This window comes from Rhinatrema bivittatum, chromosome 6 (assembly GCF_901001135.1).
Source record: "Rhinatrema bivittatum chromosome 6, aRhiBiv1.1, whole genome shotgun sequence".
Classification (NCBI taxonomy): Eukaryota; Metazoa; Chordata; class Amphibia; order Gymnophiona; family Rhinatrematidae; genus Rhinatrema; species Rhinatrema bivittatum.
The window spans coordinates 265,673,601-265,694,653 of record NC_042620.1 but is presented as its reverse complement, the minus strand read 5'-3'; the positions used below and the strand labels follow the sequence as shown (position 1 = coordinate 265,694,653).

General features: G+C 45.4%; 1 protein-coding gene across 2 annotated transcripts in view; it reads left to right on the top strand.

Moving 5' to 3' along the window:
- Positions 1-11,925: 11,925 nt before the first annotated feature.
- ENOX2 (ecto-NOX disulfide-thiol exchanger 2) overlaps positions 11,926-21,053 on the top strand; it is a 292,330-nt gene continuing 283,202 nt past the window's right edge. For both annotated transcript variants that reach the window (XM_029607117.1, XM_029607116.1), the window contains exon 1: positions 11,926-12,109. The gene's annotated coding sequence lies outside the window, so the exon portion shown is untranslated. The remainder of the gene's footprint in view (positions 12,110-21,053) is intronic.

The following is a 21,053-nucleotide window of genomic DNA, read 5'->3' as shown; positions in this document are numbered from 1 at the left end:
AGATTTTTGGTCGTGATCTGGGCCTAAGCAGAGGTAGCAATAATTATGTCCATCGGTAACAGACATAATTTTGCCACATTGGCAATATTTAAATCCGGACGGCTTGGGAGCCCTCTGGAATTGAAAACGATGAAAAAACTACGAAATTCCCTGAAAAAATCTTCTGTGAGAGAAAAAATTGTGAGGAGAGAAAAACCCCGCATGCAATCGGCTCATGGAAAAAAAGAAACTGAGGAGAAGAGGGAACTGCGCGGGAACACCACCACGCAGACGCACAGCGTCAAAGCTCTGTTAATAGCTGAGGAGACTCCGCCTACTTCGGGTTGCGACGCTTCCCAGATAGCATGGCTAATTCAGCCCTGTCGACGGGAAAACCGATTTGATATGCTTGCATGAAAAGTCGGTATATAATAATTATTAAATAAATTCAGCTTAGTTTAGTCTTAACAACTGTTACCTTGACATCATGTAATGATGGACTGATCAATGTAACCATTTTATGTTGTTTGTATCTTTGTTTAATTATTACAAAACAACACAAAAATATTTAGAAAACTTCTCAAAACCTGGTTATTCAGACAAGCCTACAAAGAAGGCATAGGGCAAACAATTACCCTGCCCTACCCAAGAAAAGTAATCATCGCTAAGCAGTTTATTATCTGCTAACTCTCCCTATACCTAGCATCATAACCGGTTGAGCCTATTACATCCAATTGCTTTTTCTCACTTGTAAAATATACTCAATATGAGGCATCACCTCGCTGTGAAACCCCTAAAAGTAGCTGATATAATTACCAAACCATACCGCCTTCGGTATTAATGTACATAGTATGACTGTTCATATAAACTTCTGTTATTCCCCTCCCACAGTTATTAATGTAATCCATTTGACTGTTCATGTAAACCACTGTTTTTACTTGTATCTCGGAGTGAAGGCCTGCGCCACCTCCCACAGTTATTAATGTAAACTGTTTGATTTTTCATGTAAACTGTTGTTATACCTGTAAACCGGAGTGAAGGCCAGTGCTAAACTTCGGTATATAAAAACATACAAATAAATAAATTACAGATGTATTTTATGTAACAGCAAAGTGAGTAATACATTTTTAAGAATAATAATAACACTTACAAAAATGAGAGTAAATACAACAATGTAATCTGATGGTGTATGCCCCAGAATTCTGAAAGAGTAACAGGAAGTATAGTGTTGTCCATACTCCTCCCAATTTTTGTTCAGTTTATCCCTGGAGATGGGGGAGATTCTGAGGGACTGAAGGAGACCAGATGAAGTTTACTCCATATACTTTGGAACAAGGAAGAGGCAGATAACTACAGACTTGTCAGTCTAACTTCAGTAGTGAGAAAATCTATGGAAATACTGCTAAAGATGGTACAGCACAGCCAGGCCAACCCAGTGAGAGCAGGGGGCAGAAGAGGCAGCAACCATGAGGGAGCCCCCACTATCTGCATAGACTACAACTGCAGCTCTGGCATCCAGACACAAACCCTTCCTCTCACTAATGTCATCTGAAGAAAAGAGTCAGTCAGCATAGACCTTGTGTAAGCTGCAAGGGAGGAGAAGGTCCAGCAACGCTGAGCAATCTCCCACTATCTGCAGAACCTGCTACTATGATTCTGGCATCCATTTGCAGCCCCAGCCCTCTTCTGTCATCATCTGGGGGCCTACTATTTGGTCACCACAGTGGGTCACTGCTGAAGCAGCAAGCCAAAGGGCTTGCCCCTTTGTGAGCCCCTTCGGGAGTGATAAGGGTGTGATCATTTGTTAAGATCTCTCATTGGAATCAGTTTGTGTCTTGTCGATATCTATGCTTATACCCCAAACCAAACTGGATCCAAGAGTGCTTCCAGCAGAAGATGCTATGCACACTGCTGGACAGATCTCATCTCTCTGCAGCATCAGGTGACTCAAGTGATGCCCCGTTACTTAGACGAGCTGGTTGTGGGGGCTGGACCAGGACTGAGTATGCAGACTGGTGGTGAATTCACTCCCCTACACCAGTTACTGCAGGCATAAAAGAAGTTGTTGTCTGCTCTACTCTGTTAGGTCCTCAGAGCTGTTTTAGCCCCGAGGTATCTCCTCAAGTTAAACATCTTAAGATAGAGGTCTCACAGCAAGTTATGGGGAATTCTGTTGACCTGGTAGAAGGTTCCATAAAATGCTGTGGATAATGGAGGGCTCTTTGTTGAGGATGGGACTGGTGCTGCTGGAAGGACAGAATTGCAGGTTTGTGCAGTTTCTTCTAATATTACTTTGGAGACTTTATGGTACACCACTTCTGCTTTGAGAAAGGCTCTTGCCCTTGAATCCTAAGCTCTAAAGGAGAAAATGTCACAGTATTTGTTAATATTAAATACAAAATCAATTAAAAGATTATCAATCCTTTAAAACTGCAGTGGCTAAGGACAAGACAGCAGAGATGATACAAAATTCTTTCCACTTGAGAAATACGCTGTGGTGGAGATCATCTATCCACCAGTGTATGCCTAGTCTTAGGCACAAAATGCAATAAGTGTGCTGCACTAAGCAGGCGCAAGTAGTCAGATAGGAAAGTGAGGAACCTTGGTTTCTAGGCTCTGTAACATGAGAAAAAGCCAATAACAAGCTGACTGTGAAGAAGTTCACTGTTCCTGTTCAGACCGTGTGGTTGCGTCTCTCTGGGAGGGGCCTAGTTATACCTAAAAAAACAACATAAAACCATTTAGAATGTGACATGTTGTCAGAAGTTTGAACTCAGGTGAAACTGACAGTCTCAGAATCCATTCCCAGCCCACTCTGAGTTCCTCCATGCATCAAGATGGCAAAGCTCGACTCTCCTGCAGGTCTCAACTTTGCCCATTTGGCATTCTGACCCAACTGGTGTCAGCAGTTTGCCAAGTACAGGACGCAACCAAGCTGCCTGCAGAGGACAAGGTGTACAAGTGTGCATACTCATTTACACTAATGAGGCCCAAAGCTGAGCACATCTTCAAGTCATTTGTCTTCCAGGCTGAAGAGGCCAGGAACAGGCATGAGAAGGTCCTGGAAAAGTATGTGGAGTAGTTTATTCACAAGAGCAATGTAATCTATGAGAGGGAAAGATTCCACCAGCAATCTCAGCTTGAGAGGGAACCAGTGGAAGCTTTCATTAGGCAGCTGTATGAACTAGCTGAGCACTGGACCTGCTGAAGAGGATCAAATCTAGAGCAGGTCGGTGACTAGAATTCAGGACCAAGGCGTGTCCCTGAAACTGAATATGTAGAAAGACCTGATGCTGGCCATAGCCATAGAGATGACTAGGCACTCTGAAGTGGTTAAAGCAAAGAACCAGACCCCAAGTACACAGAGCACAGAGGAGGTATTATGTAGCAAGAATACGCCTCAGAACAGGAAGTAAAGCCAGAGCAAGCAGCAATACCAAGCAAGCTCCCAGAGACCATCCTCCCAGAGGAAAATGAGAAAATATAGAAAGTGTGGTTGAGATTATCTGGCCACCAATGCATGGCCAGCCTTAGTCAGAAAATACAGTAAGCACCAGAAAGTTGGCCACTTTGCAGCTGTGTGCCGCACTAAGCAGGTACAAGAAGTAGTCACACAGGGAAGAGATGAACCTTGGTTTCTAGGTTCTCTAACATGAGAAATAGCTAATGACAAGCTGCCTGTGAAGAAATTCACAGTTCCTGTTCAGATTGTGTGGCTGAGTCTTTCTGAGATAGGGCCTACTTGTTATACCTAAATAACCAGCATAAAACCATCCAGAATGTGACATATATGAGTGGTTAATTTTCCCCAGGTAAATGCTATCTTAGGTACAGAACTGTTTAAAAATGATTTGTTAGAATGTTTATCAACCCCATAGGAAAATTTACCTCCTGTTGCAAAGCTGTCCCTGTAGAACAAGTTTTAACATTGACTCAGGAATTGCAATCATCAGTAGATATCCACATCTTCGGGTATATTGTTGATCACAAGTGTTTTGAAATTAGATAAAGAATGGATTACTAAACTTCTCTTTAGACATTTGCAAAAATCCTTTCTGGATTGTAGGTCAGGCTGCATAGGGAGAGGAGGGGTCAGCAGAAAAAGGGAGGTGATATTGTGTCTGTATAGGTCCCTGGTGAGATCCCACTTGGAATACTGTGTACAGTTCTGGAGACCGTACCTGCAAAAGGATATAAACAGGTTGGAGCTGGTTCAGAGGGTGGTTATTAAATGTTCAGTGGTCTTTGTTCTAAAGCATATAGGGAAAGACTTAAAGATCTAAACATGTGTACCCTGGAGGAAAGGCAAGATAGGGGAGATATGAGAGAGACATTCAAATATTTCAAAGGTTTTCATGAACACAAGGCTAGCCTCTTTCAACAAAATGAACCTCTAGAACAAGGGGGTCATAGGATGAAGGTGAAAGAGGACAGACTCAGGAGTAATCTAAGGAAATATTTCTTTCCAGAAGGATAGTGAATGCATGGAATGTCCTCCCAGTGGAAGTGGTGGAGACAAAAACAGTACCTGAATTTAAGAAAGTGTGGGACAAGGAGATCTCTGATGGGAATTGTAAAGTTAAATTAGTTGGGCAGATGGGCATAGATCATACAATTTTTTTCTGCCATCTTATTTCGATGTTTCCCAGATATTTAATATTTGACACAGATAAGAAGAAAACATTTTCTGACATTATATAAATGTTTTGAAGTTGGGTGTTACATTTGTCTCATGATATCCCCGCTAAGAGTAAAGTGGTTTATAATAATGGGTAATATATTTTGGGGGAAATAGCTCAGTTGACTAATTTTCTCTCAAATGACTCAAGAATCTTTACTAGGTTAGACTACCAAGAAGGATGGAAAAAATAAAAGAGGACTTAAAAAACGAGAAGATCCATATTCAGCAGCGTCAGGAGTGGATAATTTACCCAGATAACTTTACTCCTATATTTAGTGGAATACAATCAGTTATGCGTTCTGCTAAATAATACCCAGATAAAGTATAAGTTATTCGGATAACATTAGGACTGTTATCAGGCACAACCAGATTTATCCAGATAAGTTAGCTGGATTAATGAATATCAGTGTTATCCATACAAGCTATCCTTGCCCTGGAACATCCCCAGAACACCTCTGATGTATCCAGGTAAATCAGTGGTGAATGGCAAGACAGAAAATTCAAACCCCATGGTTTATCCGCTTAAGTCTCAAGCTTAGTCAAACAAACATTTGATTATGGACATCAAAAGAATGACTAATGTGAACAGACTGGGAAAGGGATCTTGCCGGTAATAGTATCTGGCGATTTGAAGGCAGCGAAGCAATGTGACAAGACGATACTAAAGCCAGAAGAATGCTGGGCTGCATAGAGAGAGGAATAACCAGTAAGAAAAAGCAAGTGATAAAGCCCTTGTAGAGATCCTTGGTGAGGCCTCACCTGGAGTACTGTGTTCAGTTCAGGAGCCTGTATCTAAAAAAGGATAGAGACAGGACGGAAGTGGTCCAGAGCAGGGCAACCAAAATGGTATGGGGTCTGTATGAAAATATTTATAAGGAGAAGCTAAAGGATGTGAATATGTATACCATGGAGGAGAGGAGGTGCAGGGGAGATATGATACAGACCTTCAGATACCTGAAAGGTTTTAATGATGCACAAACTTTGATCTTTTTCTGTTGGAAAGGAAATTGTAGGACTAGGGGTCACGAGATGAAACTCCAGGGGGTACAATTCAGAACCAACATCAGAAAATATTTCTTCACAGAGAGGATGGTGGATGCCTGGGTAGATGAGCATGTGGTGAGAACGAAAACAGTAAATTAATTCAAAAGGACATGGAATAAACACTGCTGATCCCCAGAAGCTAGAAGTTGGAAATGAAGGAAAGGGCGAATGGGGGTAACCAGCACAGAGCGGCAAATACTACCATAAGCAACTTCAGGACAGACTGAATGGACCATTTGGGTCTTTATTTGCTCGCATTACTATGTTACTATTTAAGAATGATCCAGGGTTTGTAAAATGTGATTAAATGCACAAAAAAGTGTACAATTATGCAAGTGGGGTATAAAAATCCACTAGCCATTTATCAATTAATGGATACATTTTCAAAGCCGTTTATGCACATAAAATTTTATTTTATGCACGTAAATGGCTGTACTAAAACCATATCCTGGTTTTGTGTGTATTTTTACCCAAACTGTGAAGTGGCATTCTGCGGGCGGAGCTGGAGTAAAGTTTGGACTTATATGCATACTTTTTAATTTTATAAAGTGTGTTGGGGACCCTAAGCTAGGCTCCATGTCACTGGAGTATGGCCCTTGCAGAAATTCTGGGGGCAAGCTCCTTGACCTCTGCTTGGGATTGTGGTATGGTTGATGATTTCAGGAGTGAGACTAAAGAGTGCAAGGATGTTGGAGATGATGGAACAATTAGTATACTATCACAATCATTAGAATTTGAACTAAGCAAGTTAATAGATGACATCCAAAATAACTTCAAATATCATTGCAGTATGGATAGGAATAATTGGGTGGGTCAGTTGTCTTTTCCCTTCCATCATCTACTACAGGGGTTCCCAAACTATGGCCATGGACTGCAACTGATCCACAGAGTTGGCCTGCCAAACTTTCCTTGCCCATGGTTGAATTGGCCCAAGGATCAAGGTTTACTTTTTTTTTTTTTTTGCCCACGCACATCAGTGGTGAATGCTTCAGTGATGGTGGGAAAAAAAATCCTGATCCCCTAATTCTTTTCCTTTGGGGCGAAACACATTTCTAGCCTCAGGCCTTTCCTCTTGATGGGAAAAGCCCTTGCAACATCCTCCCTAGGAGGAAAGACACTTTGGGCACTCCTGGTGGCTCTCCTGGATCTCCTCACCAAAATCTTTGAACACCAACTATACAGATCCCAGACTTACTGCCTCTAGAGGAGTTCTTCTCATTGCCACTTAAAGGGGACACACTATGGAACACACAGGGGTGGATTTTAAAAAGGTGCGCGCACTTCCCGGCGCACGCACATGTACACCTGATTTTATAACTTGCGCACACAAGTTATAAAATCAAGGGTCGGCGCGCGCAAGGGGGTGCACAATTGTGCACCTTGCAAGCACTGAGCCGCGCTGCCTTCCCCTGTTCCCTTCCCACTAACCTGACCTTCCCACCCCTTCCCCTAACCTTTCCTCCCCCTAGCCCTACTCTAGCCCCCCCCCAAATTTTATTTTACCTTTTGCGCCTGCCTCCGAGCAGATGCAAGTTGCGCGCCGGCACGCAATCCCTCGACACAGCGGCAATGACCGCTGTGTTGCAGGCCTCTGGCCCCGCCCCGCCCCCTGACTGCCTCTTTTGTATAGCCCCGGGACTTACATGCGTCCCGGGGCTTTATGCACGTCGCCGGGCCTTTATAAAATAGGCCCAGCGTGCGTAAGGCCAGTTACATGCGTAAATCCTCCGGATTTACACGCGTAACCCTTTTAAAATCCGGCCCACAGTATACCTTCCTCACAAGACTTCCCATCAGTTAACATATACCTAGAGGCTAAATGACACTCCAAATACATTTTCTCAATACCAAGATATAACCCATTTGTCAGGCATAAAGCATATAAGATAATACTTCTTATTCAAGACAGTTTTCAACATCTCTCTTTTATACGCCACCTTTCTGGATAGATGAGCATGCATTTTCCCCTATTTAGTTCATATCCAGCAGCCCGCCTCTCGCATGTCAAATCAAGACCCAGCAATAATCCAAACAGACATCACACCAGCATGGCTGCTGCCTGAATATCCAACCTCTGATAGTGACATGGCCTTTCTGAACAGTATCCCATCACCACCAACTTGCTGAAGTTGACATAAAGAGCAAATAGTTTGCAAGACAGATCTGACTATATAAGCACTTGTGTTTCCATTAGGATTTCTAGATATTGCTTCACTTGCAACCTGCCAGGCAAATCTGACTGTGCATTTGCTTTTGTTTCTGCTAGGGTTGCCATTTGCCAACTGGCTCCAAGTCTGCAAGACAAACTGCATGGCCCTGTATATCTGGTGTTTCTATTGATTTCCTTACAAAATCAAGACTACAAGTCCATGCGGGCAATGGGGTAAAACCAGGAACTGGATTAGAATGTCCTGAAAATCTGGAGCCAGTTAGCAACCCTAGATTCTGTTAAGATTTCCAGAAATGACTATTCTTGCAGCCTGCCAAACAGACTCTGAATCTAGTTTGTTCTATCATCACAGTTTGCAGGACATTCCCTGCAGTGTGGTTGCTTGTGTTTCCACTAGTGTTTCTAACATTTCATCTTACCCATTTTGCCATTGCTTCTTCACTTAGCTGTGGACCCTTGCATCTTTTCCACTGCTGTTTCATCTCTCCTTTCCTCCACAACCTTGTCTGAATCTGTTGATGAAGTAGTTTCTTCTTATAACACTGTACTCTCTTCAGTCTTAGACACTTTTGCCCCTCCTCTTACCCGCCCTGTAAGGCGCACTAAACCCCAGCCTTGGCTCACCCCCTACAATTAGCTACCTACATTCCTGCGCCCGCTCTGCAGAGCATCTCTGGCTGAAGTCCCATGCCCATGCAGAATTCATACACTTCAGATTCATGCTGACCACTTTCCAGTCTGCTATTGCACTTGCCAAACAAGACTACTATGTGCATCTGACAAACTCTCTTACATCCAACCCTCGCTGTCTCTTAGCCACTCTCTATTCATCCTCAAACTTCCCTCCTCCCCTTCTCTCTCTGCCCAGACTATGGCTGACGACTTCCATGGCAAGATTCACAAAATTAGTCTTGCGTTCTCAACTATTTCACCTTTACCTGCCTCTCCCCCACGTCTTTCCTCTACCTTTCCCCTAATCTTCACCATTCTCTCCTTTCCTGAAGTCACAGTGAAGGAAACTGCTCGTCTTCTCTCTTCCTCCAAACTCACTACTTGTTCCTCTGATCCTGTCCCCACCCGATTCCTCAGCTCCATCTCCACTGCAATCATCCTTTCCATCTGTCACAGCCTCAATCTATCACTCTCCACTGCTACTGTTCTTGCTGCCTTTAAACATGATGTAATCATACCACTCCTTAAAAAACCCTCACTGGATCTTAACTGTCCTGCCAACTATTGCCCTGAATCCCTTCTCTCTTTTGCCTCCAAACTACTTGAATGTGCTGATCACCGCTGCTTCCTTGACTTTCTTACATCTCAAGTCGTTCTTGATCCTTTCCAGTCTGGTTTTCATCCTCTACATTAAACTGAAACAGACCTTGCCAAACTTTCCAATAAGCTATTTATGGCTAAAGCCAAAAGTCTTTATTCCGTCCTTATCCTCCTTGATCTGTCTGCTGCTTTTGACACTTCATCATCACCTACTCCTTGATACTCTGCCCTCGCTTGGATTTCGGGGCTCTGTTCTGTCTTGGTTCTCTTCTTACCTCTCCCATCGCACTTTTAGTGTTTCCTCTGGTGGTTCCTCCTTCTCTACTGCCATTCCACTATCAATTGGTGTGCCTCAGGGCTCCGTCCTGGGCTCTCTTCTCTTCTCACTTTATACTAATTCCCTTGGTGCTCTGATTTCCCCTCATGGCTTTCAATACCATTTGTATGCTGATGACTCCTAGATCTACTTATGTACACCAGAAATTTCACCAGAAATCTAATCCCAGATCTCAGCCTCCCTGTCTGATAATGCTGTCTGGATGTCCTGCCATCACATTAAACTCAACATGGCCAAGATGGAGCTCCTTATCTTTACCGCCAAGCCCACTTCCCCTCTTCCTCCTTTCTCTGTTTCTGTGAATAACATGGTCGTCATCGTCCCTGTCCCATCAGCTCATAACCTTGGAGTCCTCTTTGACTCATCTCTCTCCTTATATCCAAAACACTGCTAAAACATGTCATTTCTTTCTTTATAACATTGCCAAAATCCATCCTTTCCTTTCTGAATACACCACCAGACCCCTTATCCACTCTCTCCATCTCCTCCTGCTTAAAATATTGCAACCTGCTCCTCACAGGTCTCCTGGTAAGCTCTCTCTCTTCACTGCAATCTGTCCTACATTCAGCTACGTGACTTATCTTTCGCCAAAGTCTCTGCACTCACATAACCCCTCTTCTGAAGTCACTGTATTGGCTCCCTATTCACTCCCACATACAGTTCAAGCTCCTCTTTCTCACCTACAAATGCATTCACCCTGCAGCACCTCACTACCTCTCCTCTCTTATCTCTCTCTACACCCCTCCTCGTGCACTCTGCCTATTGGACAAGTCACTCCTAGCCGTGCCCTTCTCCTCTACTACCAATTCCAGACTCCGTGCTTTTCACCTGGCTGCACCATGCGCTTGGAATAATCTTCCTGAACTGGTCCGTTATGCTCCCTCTCTTGCCATGTTTAAATCCCATCTAAAGACCCACCTTTTTGAAAACCGTTTTTAAGTCTTATGTCTGATTGTCTGCTTTTAGTCTTGACTAACTTTCTTTTCTTTTAACCAAGTCTCTTTTCCTGTATGTTTGTCTTATTTGATTGTAAGCTCTATTGAGCAGGGACTGTCTTTTTGTATGTTTGCACAGCACTGTGTATGTCGTGTAGCACTATAGAAATGTTAAGTAGTAGTAGTAATAGTAAGTAGTACTTAGAATAACCAGGACAAACCTGCTGTAGTAGAAGAAAGGAAATCTACAAACAGGCCGATTCAGTAAAGTCCACGGGAGAGCGGACAAACGCCCACTTTGCCGGTGCGCGTGATGCAGTATTCAAATTAGGTGGTGCGGTAGAAACGGGGAAAAGGAGGCGCTAGGGACACTAGCGCGTCCCTAGCGCCTCCTTTTTGACAGGCACAGCGGCTGTCAGCGGGTTTGACAGCCAACGCTCAATTTTGCCGGTGTCAGTTCTCGAGCCCGCTGACAGCCACGCGCTCAGAAACTGGACGCCGGCAAAATTGAGTGTCCGGTTTTCGGCCCGACAGCCATGGGCCGAATTCAAAATTATTATTTTTTTTTTTACTCTTTGGGACCTCCGACTTAATATCGCCATGATATTAAGTCGGAGGGTGCACAGAAAAGCAGTTTTTACTACTTTTCTGTGCACTTTCTCGGTGCCGGAAGAAATTAGCACCTTTGGGTCGGCGCTAATTTCTTAAAGTAAAATGTGCGGCTTGGCTGCACATTTTACTTTCTGTATCCCGCGCGCATACCTAATAGGGCCATCAACAGGGCGATATTAGGTGCCGCGGGTTGGACGCGCGTTTTCCTCCCCTTACTGAATAAGGGGTAAGGGAAAATGCGCGTCCAATAGCAGGCTAACAGTGCGCTCCATCGGAGCGCACTGTACTGTATCAGCCTGAAAGTGAGTACCCATTGTAGTAACATACAAACTAAAGCTGGAAAAAATTAGAGAAAAAAAAATACAAGATCTACAACCACTATTCCTGGAGGATGAGTCAGTGCCACTGATTCTGGACTTTCAGCAACCACCTCATCTGAAGCAAAAATTAGTAAAAAGCAAGCTTCTGACAGAAACTCACAACAAAGAGAATGGGTCAAATCCCTGTATTACATCACACTGCAAACTATGCCAGCATATATGACAGGGCACCACATTTACCCTCATGGGAAGAACATGCAGCACAAGAGGATCTTATTCATGTTCCTCCTCTAATGTAGAATATATTATTCAATGCAGAAAACGTCGAGGGATGCTACAGTCATGAAACCGGGCTCGCAGAGCCCCCTAATACTCGGCCTAGGGCGCCGAGTATTAGGGGGCTCTGTGCGAGCAGTGGTAACCCGAGGGGAGCCGATGCCCCCGGGCGCAGGAAGGATCATGCGGCGAAGCAGCGACACAATGTAGCAGGCAGATCGGCAGGGCCAGAGCTCACGTCAGCACGGACCGCAGAAAGGGATCGCGTTTAAAGGCGCTGATGCTCCTCCTCCTTCCTGCGCGGCCCCGGAAGTAAACGTTGCCGGAGTCGCGCGGGCAGGAAGGAGAAGGAGCATCAGCGCGTGCAGAAGAGGAGCAGCCGCCGCCAAGCCCAAGTCGCAGCGGCCCGAGAAGAAGAAGAGGCCCGGTAGCAGGGCCGCTGCGGCGCCCATCCTGCCGCGACCCGGAAGAGGAGGCCCAGAGGTGAGAGAGAGGCTGAGGGTCTGTAGAGTGTGTATGTGTGCGCGTGTATGAGATGGGTTGAGAGACTGTGTGTGTGAGTGAGGATCTGAATGTTTGCAGAGACAGCATGTGAGAGCCTGTGTGTGTGTGAGAGAGAGAGAGAGAGAAAGCATGTGACAGTGAGAGCATGTGTGTGTGAATGATTGTATGAGAGAGAGCATGTGACAGTAGGAGCCTGTGCTTGAGCAAGACAGCATGTAGGAGTGAGAGAGAGCCTGTGTGTGTGAGACTCAGACAGCATGTGTCAGTGAGGGACTGTGTGTATGAATGATTGTATGAGAGAGAGCACGTGCCAGTGAGAGCCTGTGTGTACATGATTGCATGAGAGAGAGCACGTGCCAGTGAGAGACTGTGTGTACGAATGATTGCATGAGTGAGAGCACGTGCCAGTGAGAGGCTGTGTGTATGAATGATTGTATGAGAGAGAGCATGTGCCAGTGAGAGACTGTGTGTACGAATGATTGCATGAGAGAGAGCACGTGCCAGTGAGAGACTGTGTGTACGAATGATTGCATGAGAGAGAGCACGTGCCAGTGAGAGACTGTGTGTATGAATGATTGCATGAGAGAGAGCACGTGCCAGTGAGAGACTGTGTTTAGGAATGATTGCATGAGTGAGAGCACGTGCCAGTGAGAGGCTGTGTGTATGAATGATTGTATGAGAGAGAGCATGTGACAGTGAGAGCCTGTGTGTGTGTAAGAGAGAGAGAGTGAAAGCATGTCAGAATGAGAACCTGACTGTGTTTGAGGGAAGAAGATGGAGAGAAAGGAAATAGAAAAAAGACAATATAAAAGGAATTGGCAAAAAAATAAGAAAGGGAAGGTGGAAAAAAAAAGCCTGTGACCAATCGATTAAAAAAACTAAAATCAGACAGCAAAGGTAAAAAAAAATTAAATTACTTTTTAGTGATTGGCACATGTAATCTTTGGGAATGTGCAAGAATAGCACTTTCTCTATGTGGATCTCACAATGTACGAGATCAACATGGAGAAAATGGAAGCCCACGGGGCCTGCACAGAGGAGGCAGCAGAATGGGCTTCAGTGTCAGTAGCAGCAATCGGCACCTCCCCAATAGCCATGTGGCAGCAGTGACACTGACAGCAGAGGAATGAGAGATGTTCCGAGGTTGCTGGCAAAAGAAAGAGAGGGGGGTTTGTCTTTAAGTGTGTGCATGTGTATGAATGGTACTCTGCCTGGGAGTGTATGTGTGTGAATGCATGGGTGCCTGCCTGGGGGTCTGTGTGTGTGAGAATGAATGTGTGCATGCCTGGGGAATGGGGAGGGAGTGGTGGGAAAATGAATGGGAGCCTGCCTGGTGTGTGTGTGTGTGTGTGTTTGTGTTTGTGTGTATGTGAGGGAGCCAGTGAGTGTGAGACGCATGAGTGTGTATGAGAAAATCCAAGGGAGTAAGAGTTTGTGTGTTTGTGTGTGTGTGGAGGGGAAGAGAGTGTCTTAGAGCCTGAGAGTGTGTCAGTGTCAGTGAGAGCAAGAGGTTATGGTGGATATAAGAGCATGAATGCATATGTATGTGACAGTGTATGTGTGAGAGTGAATGGACATGTGAGTATGTGTGAGAGAGAGGATAACCTCCTAATCCTCGACAATATCAGGGTGACTGGAAATCAAGAGCTTCCACAGAAGGGGACAGCAGGGGCTTTTTAAAATCCTTATTAGTTTTAATTATTGAATGTTATTTGATATATGTGCTGTTTTGAAATATTTTATTGGTGTTTGGGAAATTGTAAAAAATGTATATGGTTTTAAATAATAGAAATTCTGTTTATCGGTAGTTTTAAAATATTCTTTTATTATGGTGTTACTATTATAACTGATGCTTTATGTTTCTTGATTTTATTTGTTTTATGAGGAATGGTGGTTCTATTTTTCTATTGTTAATACACGGAGTCTGGCTTCTTGGAGTTTCCATTTCAGTTTTTGTCTAATTTGTGCTCCTTCATTTTGTATTCTGTATTTGGTGAGAGTCTGTCTCTGCTCTGTGTGTGTGACCGTGATGAGAGATTCTGCTAGTAAGTAGTGTCTGTATAGGGATCTATAGCAATCGGGTTTGTTTTGTTTCCTCAGTAGGTGGTGCATTGGTATTCTAGGACCCAGTGTAATATTTACCCTTGCTTTTTCACAAGTAGGGTTATTGTTGTTTGAGTCCTTGGTGTTATTACTGTTATGTTACGATAGGATTGCAGTATAGATTTTGAGTGTCTTTTTTGCGAGGTTTTATTTTAGTTCACAATGTGCCTGGCAGTGGAAGATGTTTGTGCTGCTGTTACTGTGAGGTGACACCAGAATTTGAAAATATCTTTTAGTATGATGAGCTGTAAGGGAAACATCCAAGCTCCATTGTTTGGAGGAATTTCAGTGGATGCACAGAGTTACAGAACTGGAGGTGCAGGATTTGTATTGACATTCTGTCCCTTCCTATAAATTCCAGTCTTCACTCTCATATCCATATAGAATTAGTTGAATGAGGCTATCAAATAATTTTATAGTAATTTTACTAGAAGTGTGAAACTGGCCAGATTTTTTAAATTAGCAGAAGACCCTTTGGCCTTTTTTTATTAACGCTTTTTTTTTTTTTTTACCGATTTTAAAGCAAGATCCATGCTATAGAGGTGGGTGTGATGAAGAAATGTCATTTTGGCTCCCCCCCCCTCCCCCCCAAAAAAACCCCCCAATTCTTCTGTGTAGAGATGCCACTGATTTTCTGTGACCTTAAGTATTAGTACAAGAAGGATTAAGGGGGGGATGCTGGAGGGGCACACAAATGCATTGGCCCCTGGGTGCCGGAGACTCTTTGTGCCACTGGGTGCGAACCATATGGGGCCGCAAGCGGTGGCAAAGAGGAGTGGAGATTTGGCGAGCAGTGCCCAACCTGCTCGCGACCCAGAAAACCACACAGCCGGTGGGCGTGATCGAGAATGATGTAGGTGTCTGGACCGAGACCGGGGAGGGGGGGAGGCGGGGGCAAGGGAGAAGGCTCGTCTAGGACACCTAATCCCCTTGCACTGGCCCTGAGAGGGAGCACTTTTAAGGACCAGACAGCAATGACTTTTTATGACCAGGACACTAAAAGGAAAATTCAAAATAATCCAACTATGTAAGACTTTTGAAGTTAAAATGATCAGACAGTTCAGAACTAACCAGAAAGGACTCAATAGATACCAGGGGTTTTTAACTCGCTACAAAGCATGAATTTCTTCTGCCTGACATATTCTGATCACTCTGACACATCAGCCTTCCCTCCCTCATCCCTGTTCCTCTTCACAGGATCATGCATTGCATTTCATGATTCCCTTGTATTTTCTGGCAATGTCATCTTTTGCTCATTCTGTTCAGACCTAGGAAGGGGAGGGTGGGCTCCCAAAAAGTTAGTCAAGAAATGTACTAAGCTTGTTCAATAAAAAGCTATCGCCTTATATTCCCCATTTCCACCGGGGAATAACACAAGAAAAAATGGGGAACAAGAAAGATTTAGTCTAGATATTAGGAATCACTTTCTAATCGTAAGCATGGGTAAGCACCAAGGGAAGTGGTGGAAATTCTTTCACTGGGGACATTTTTTAAACATTTCTTTATTGAAATATTTAACACCATTACAACTAAACCCCCCCCCCCCCCAAAAAAAAAAACCAAACCAAGTAATGTAATAATACAAAAGAAGCCGTCCACAGGAAAAAAATGCCGCTCTTGCTCAAAAGATTAATAACAAATTAAGAAAGAGGCAAGGAGAAACACCAAATCAATGTACCACACTTCTCTATATCTGCCTTCAGTGGATATAGTAGAAAGGGGTTTCAGCAAGCCGGTAACTCCGGCCTCTCTTACAAAAATAGCATTTCTGGGGTTCATGATAGTTAGGACCGGCGTCGGCTGTGAGTAAAGCCAGACGGAGTTACCGGCTTGCTGAAACCCCTTTGTACTGTATCCAATAAAGACAGATATACAGATTTGGTGTTTGTCCTTGCTTCTTTCTTAATTTGTTCTAATACAAAAGAAAATAGGATTCTGCGTCATTCTTGACATCATAGTGCACAATAAGTCAAAAGTGCAACCACATGGCACGACAGAACCTCCTGCAGAGTTTGGGTAAACATGCACTGCAGCTTCAGCCAAACTTTTTCAAGCTCTGGTAAAAATATTTAGGCTTCCTCTATTAAACTACCCAGCTCTGTCTTTAACCATTACGTTTAACTCATCTTGAGAGCTGCTCGTCTTTAAAAGGTGCGCTAATAATGTTCCATGGCAGGGCTATTCATTTGCAGGCCAACGCTCCAAGATGAGCTCCAAAATGTACAGAAGCCAAGTTTTGAAAATGATTGGGGGGGGGGGGGGGGGGGCGCCGAACTCACCGCAAATTACAGCGTCCCCAGCAAAAAAGAAAACCACAGCAGTTGAGGGTGCAACTGACCAGCCTCTATTCAAATAACCAGAAAGGAGCAGGTAATGCGCACACGGGGAAGACTCATGTGGCCGAAAAAGAAGCTAGGTAAGCACTCAGAGTCTCTTTTTCTCAAGCCTAGTTCAGTCCCTCCAGTCTCTTGCCCTTCCTCTGGCCCCAGAAGCCCCTCCACACCCCAGTCTCTCCCCCCTCCACACACACACACTTACTCCAACCACTCTCCCTGCCTTTTCTCTCGCATTCTTCTAATCTCTTCCTCCTCCTCCTCTCCCCATTTTATCCTGTTTATGCCCTCCTCTCCTTACGCTCTCTGCACTTTTTTGTCTTCCCCTCCCGCATTGGCATACTTTGACTTTATATATAGAGGCGGGGGGGGGTTAATATCTCTCTGCCTGCTCCACTCCACTCCCTATATCTCCTTAACCTGCTCTGCTTCCCATTTCCCCTTGATTTGTGCTTTTCATTTCTCCTCCAAATTCCTGTTCCCATCACTTTACTCCGCTGCAGGTTCCTTGACACCCCTCCTTAGCCAGCTCCCCTCTTCTGCGGGTATTCCTTCACAGCATCCCACCCTCCTTAGCACATTCAGCTTCCCTTCATTGGCAAACTCAACACGTCTCTAAATTTGCGAGTCCCCCTCCTCCCCCAAGCTTGGATCACTCCCCTGCTCTGCCCTCCCTGAGCCCCCAAGCACATCTCTCTCTTTTTTTTTTTTTTTTCTCCTTCTGGAGCTGCTCCTGCCTTCCCATCCCCTGCACTACTTCTTCTGGCACTCACCAATCCCAGGCCAGAGCCAGTCCTATACACGCAGAGCCTACATAAGACAATCTGTCACCTGCACGCCCTGAGCCCTGCCAGCTCAGCAGTCAGCATCTTCCCAGTTCCAGGGCTAAAGCTGCATGCCCTCAGCTTGGATAACTGCTGTGTCCTGAGGGATATAACATGAGAGTGATTTTTTTTATTTTTTTATTTTTAAGTTTTCTGAACAAGGGAAATGGTGTTTTCCTCCATTCTGCAGCCCCTCTCAATTCGGGAGGTGCCATGGGGCAGCACATTAAGAGAGAGGGAGATTTTCAGCTCATGGCATCACATGCCACCCGAGCCTTCTCTCCTTCCCCATCCTTCCAGTAAAATACCTTATTTACCCCAGTGACTTCAGGGCTGGAAAAAGAGGTCAGATACCACCTGCCCCCATCCCAGCTAGCACACAAATCTCCACCAAAAATTTTTTTCCAACCTTCATGCTGTAGTTTGACTCTATCCTCTGTCCTGGCTTTCTCTTAATATATTCTGTCTCCTCATACCTTTTCTACTTTTCTCATTTCTTTGTCATTGCTGTCATTTTTCCTCCATTGTGTATATCTCTTTCTATCAGCCAGCTGTCTATTCACAGCTCATTAGCTTATCTCTCTCTCCTAGTCTCCTCCCCTCCTGCTACTTCCATCCCTCTCCTCACCCCATCATGCCTCTTCCCTCCACTATGATTCCTCTCTCTTCTCATAACCCTTCTCTTGGTTGACCTCTCTTATCAGCCCCCTCCTCTGTCCCATACAGCTCCTTTCTTAGTCTCTTCCGCTCTCTTTCCCTCTTAAGTTCCCTTCGCTTAGCCCTAACCCTTCAGCCCCAGTTCCTCTTCTTATCATAGCCTATGTCCTCTTTCTCAGCTTGTACCTCCATTCCCCTTCTCTCACCTGCTCTTTCAGCCACCTCAGCTCCTCTCATCCATACAGCTCCTGTCCCCTTCTTTCCTTCTCAGTTCTTCTTCTCCCAGTCAGGATTCCTTCTTTAAATTCTTCTCTCAGATCTTCCTACCAGTATTCTTTCTCTCAGTCAGTATCCCCTTTTACAACCATTCTCCCCAGCTCACAACTAACATTCTCCTTTCCCCATCCCTCAGCAGTTCTACCAGCCCTTCTTTCACCCCTCCCAAAGTTCCTCTGTCCTTTTTTTACCTTTCCCAGTCCTTCTATCAGCAGCTCTTCCCATCTCCACTGCACCTTGGGATAGACCAAACAAAGGGGGGTAGATATTTAAAGGCAAGCTGGCTAAGTAACTTACAGAGTCGTGTATCAAATCGCGTCATGGCGTTTTCGCATGCAAAAAATGCCTTAACATACACGATAAGCACCATAACACATGGATTGGGGAGGAGTTGGAGCAGGATTTCTGAAAAAGTGGACTGGCTTCGCTAAGCCATAACGTATGATATTGCACAGTTTTAATGCCAAAAATAACTACACCTTTTTCAATTGCATTAAGCTGTGTGATATCATGAGTTATGCCCATAATACAATTTTTTCACAAATTCCATTTTGGGCTGAGGAAGGGCCTGAGATGTGGGTGGATGGGTGGGAGGGAGAGCACCTCTGGGAGTGGCACTATAGTAAGTAGCTATTTATGATATAGGAGACCCACTTAGTAACTCGAGGTGAGGTTTAGGTAGTAATGTAGGGGTTAGGGACCACTTTTACATGAGGAGTGAGACATACGAACAGAACAGTACACTCTTGTGAAGATTTGATGTCCTTCGGAGTGAGGAAACTCACACAACGATGAGATTTGTACAATGTTCTCTCAACCTAGCTTGATGGACTCTCTAACTGGGTAACATCAAGCTAGGTTGAGAGAACATTGTACAAATCTCATCGTTGTGTGAGTTTCCTCACTCCGAAGGACATCAAATCTTCACAAGAGTGTACTGTTCTGTTCGTACATCTCACTCTGCATGGCAAGGTGGCCCCTAACCCCTACACTACTACTTAAACCTCACCTCGTGTTACTAGGAGGGCCTCCTATGGAGATATAAATAGCTAACTACCAATACACCTCTTTTACTATCACATGCAATATTTACAGCAAATTGATAAATCTAGGCCTTAGCTGGATATAACCTATCTTTTCCTAGCGTGTAGCAGATGGACTCAGGACCAATGGGTATAGTGTACTCCTGATAGCAGTTGGAAACGGATCAGATTTCAATCTGACGTCAGCCCCTAGTACATATACCCCTGCAGGAAGTGCAGCTCTTCAGTATTTTCCGTCTCCATAGCAGTTAGGGACTATCTGCATGCTTTCACAGCGTAAGAACAAAATTCAATGGAGAAAACCCAAATTCGGAAGAAAACCTACCTCTGAAGACGAGCCCCGCTCTCCTGCGGTGATACCCTCGGGTCCCTCCCCCAGTTGAGAATTCCCGAGGTGATTTCCGTGGTCCCTCAGAGGTGAGCCTCTGTCCGGTGGCCGAATTGCGGCGAGGACCTAGCCCCCGATCTTGGGTGTGGCTGAGAGGCAGCGGGTGCACCCTCGAGTGCGACGGTGAAGGTATTTGCCCTCTCCCCCCCGCAGCTGGAGACTGCCCGGAACAAAACCGGGAAGCGCCGAAGACAAGGTAAGGTAAGGTAGAAATCTTCTGCATAGACTCCGGCCGGGACCAGTGCCACCGGGTTGATCCGCCCTAGCAGGGTCAGGCCCCGGTTAGTTTCAAGGGTCCTCCCACGTGGGGACCATCCAAGGTGGTCGCCATATTGCCCGCATGGTTGCCGTCGCCATATTGGCCCTATTCGCCGCTCTGTCTGCCGTCTTGATCCGGGCACACAAGGCCAGTTAGGCGCACAAAATACATGTGCGCATAAAGTTGCATGCATAAGGGCCGAGCGCATAAGATATACGCGCATCGCGCACCTATCGGGCTGAGCGCATATCTGCGACTTGGGCGCACATCTATGCGCACAACCCGCACGCACATCTTAGACGCGCCGGAGTGCATAAGTGTTTACGCGTCTGTAGCCATGGCACCACCGGAACGGAGCTCAAGGCCTCTGCCCAGCATGCCATATCGGAGCCTCACAAAGCGAAGAGGCCAACGCCCTCTGTGCCCAGTGCGAGGAGGCCCCGGGAGATCCAGTCCAGGGCCAGTCCCACTCAGGACCGAGTACTAGCTCCTCAGTGAGTACCCCGGACCTAGCAAATTCCAGCAGGACACCCCCCTCAGACGGGGACCTCCAGGGACTCAACGCTCCTCAGCTTGGACCCAGCGTCTATCTCATGGGTGGAATTCTTCAAAGGGCTACACACCTTCGTCCACATGCAGACGGAGCCTCCGGCTAAACAGCCACAGCCTCCACCAGAAGACCTTTATCCCTCAGGCCACACTAGGCCTAGGCAAATGTTTCTACCACCCAGAAGCCCCATCTATGGGGACACAGACAACTCGGAAGAGGAAGCAGAGCCCATAGAAGAAGGGGAACTCCCCCCGGGGACAGAGCCTCACTGAACCATGAGAACCTTCTTCGCCAAGGACGAACTCCCAGACCTGGTCACCCACAGCCTGAAGGAGCTCGCTATCCCGAGCGGAAGTGCTTCGGGGGAGCCTAAGACGAATCCCCTGCTAGAGGGACTCCGTCAGACCTCTCGCCATTTCCCTCTTACAAGCTGTCCAGCAGCTAATTGACCTGGAATGGAGTGCTCCAGAGTCCACATTCAAAGGGGGAC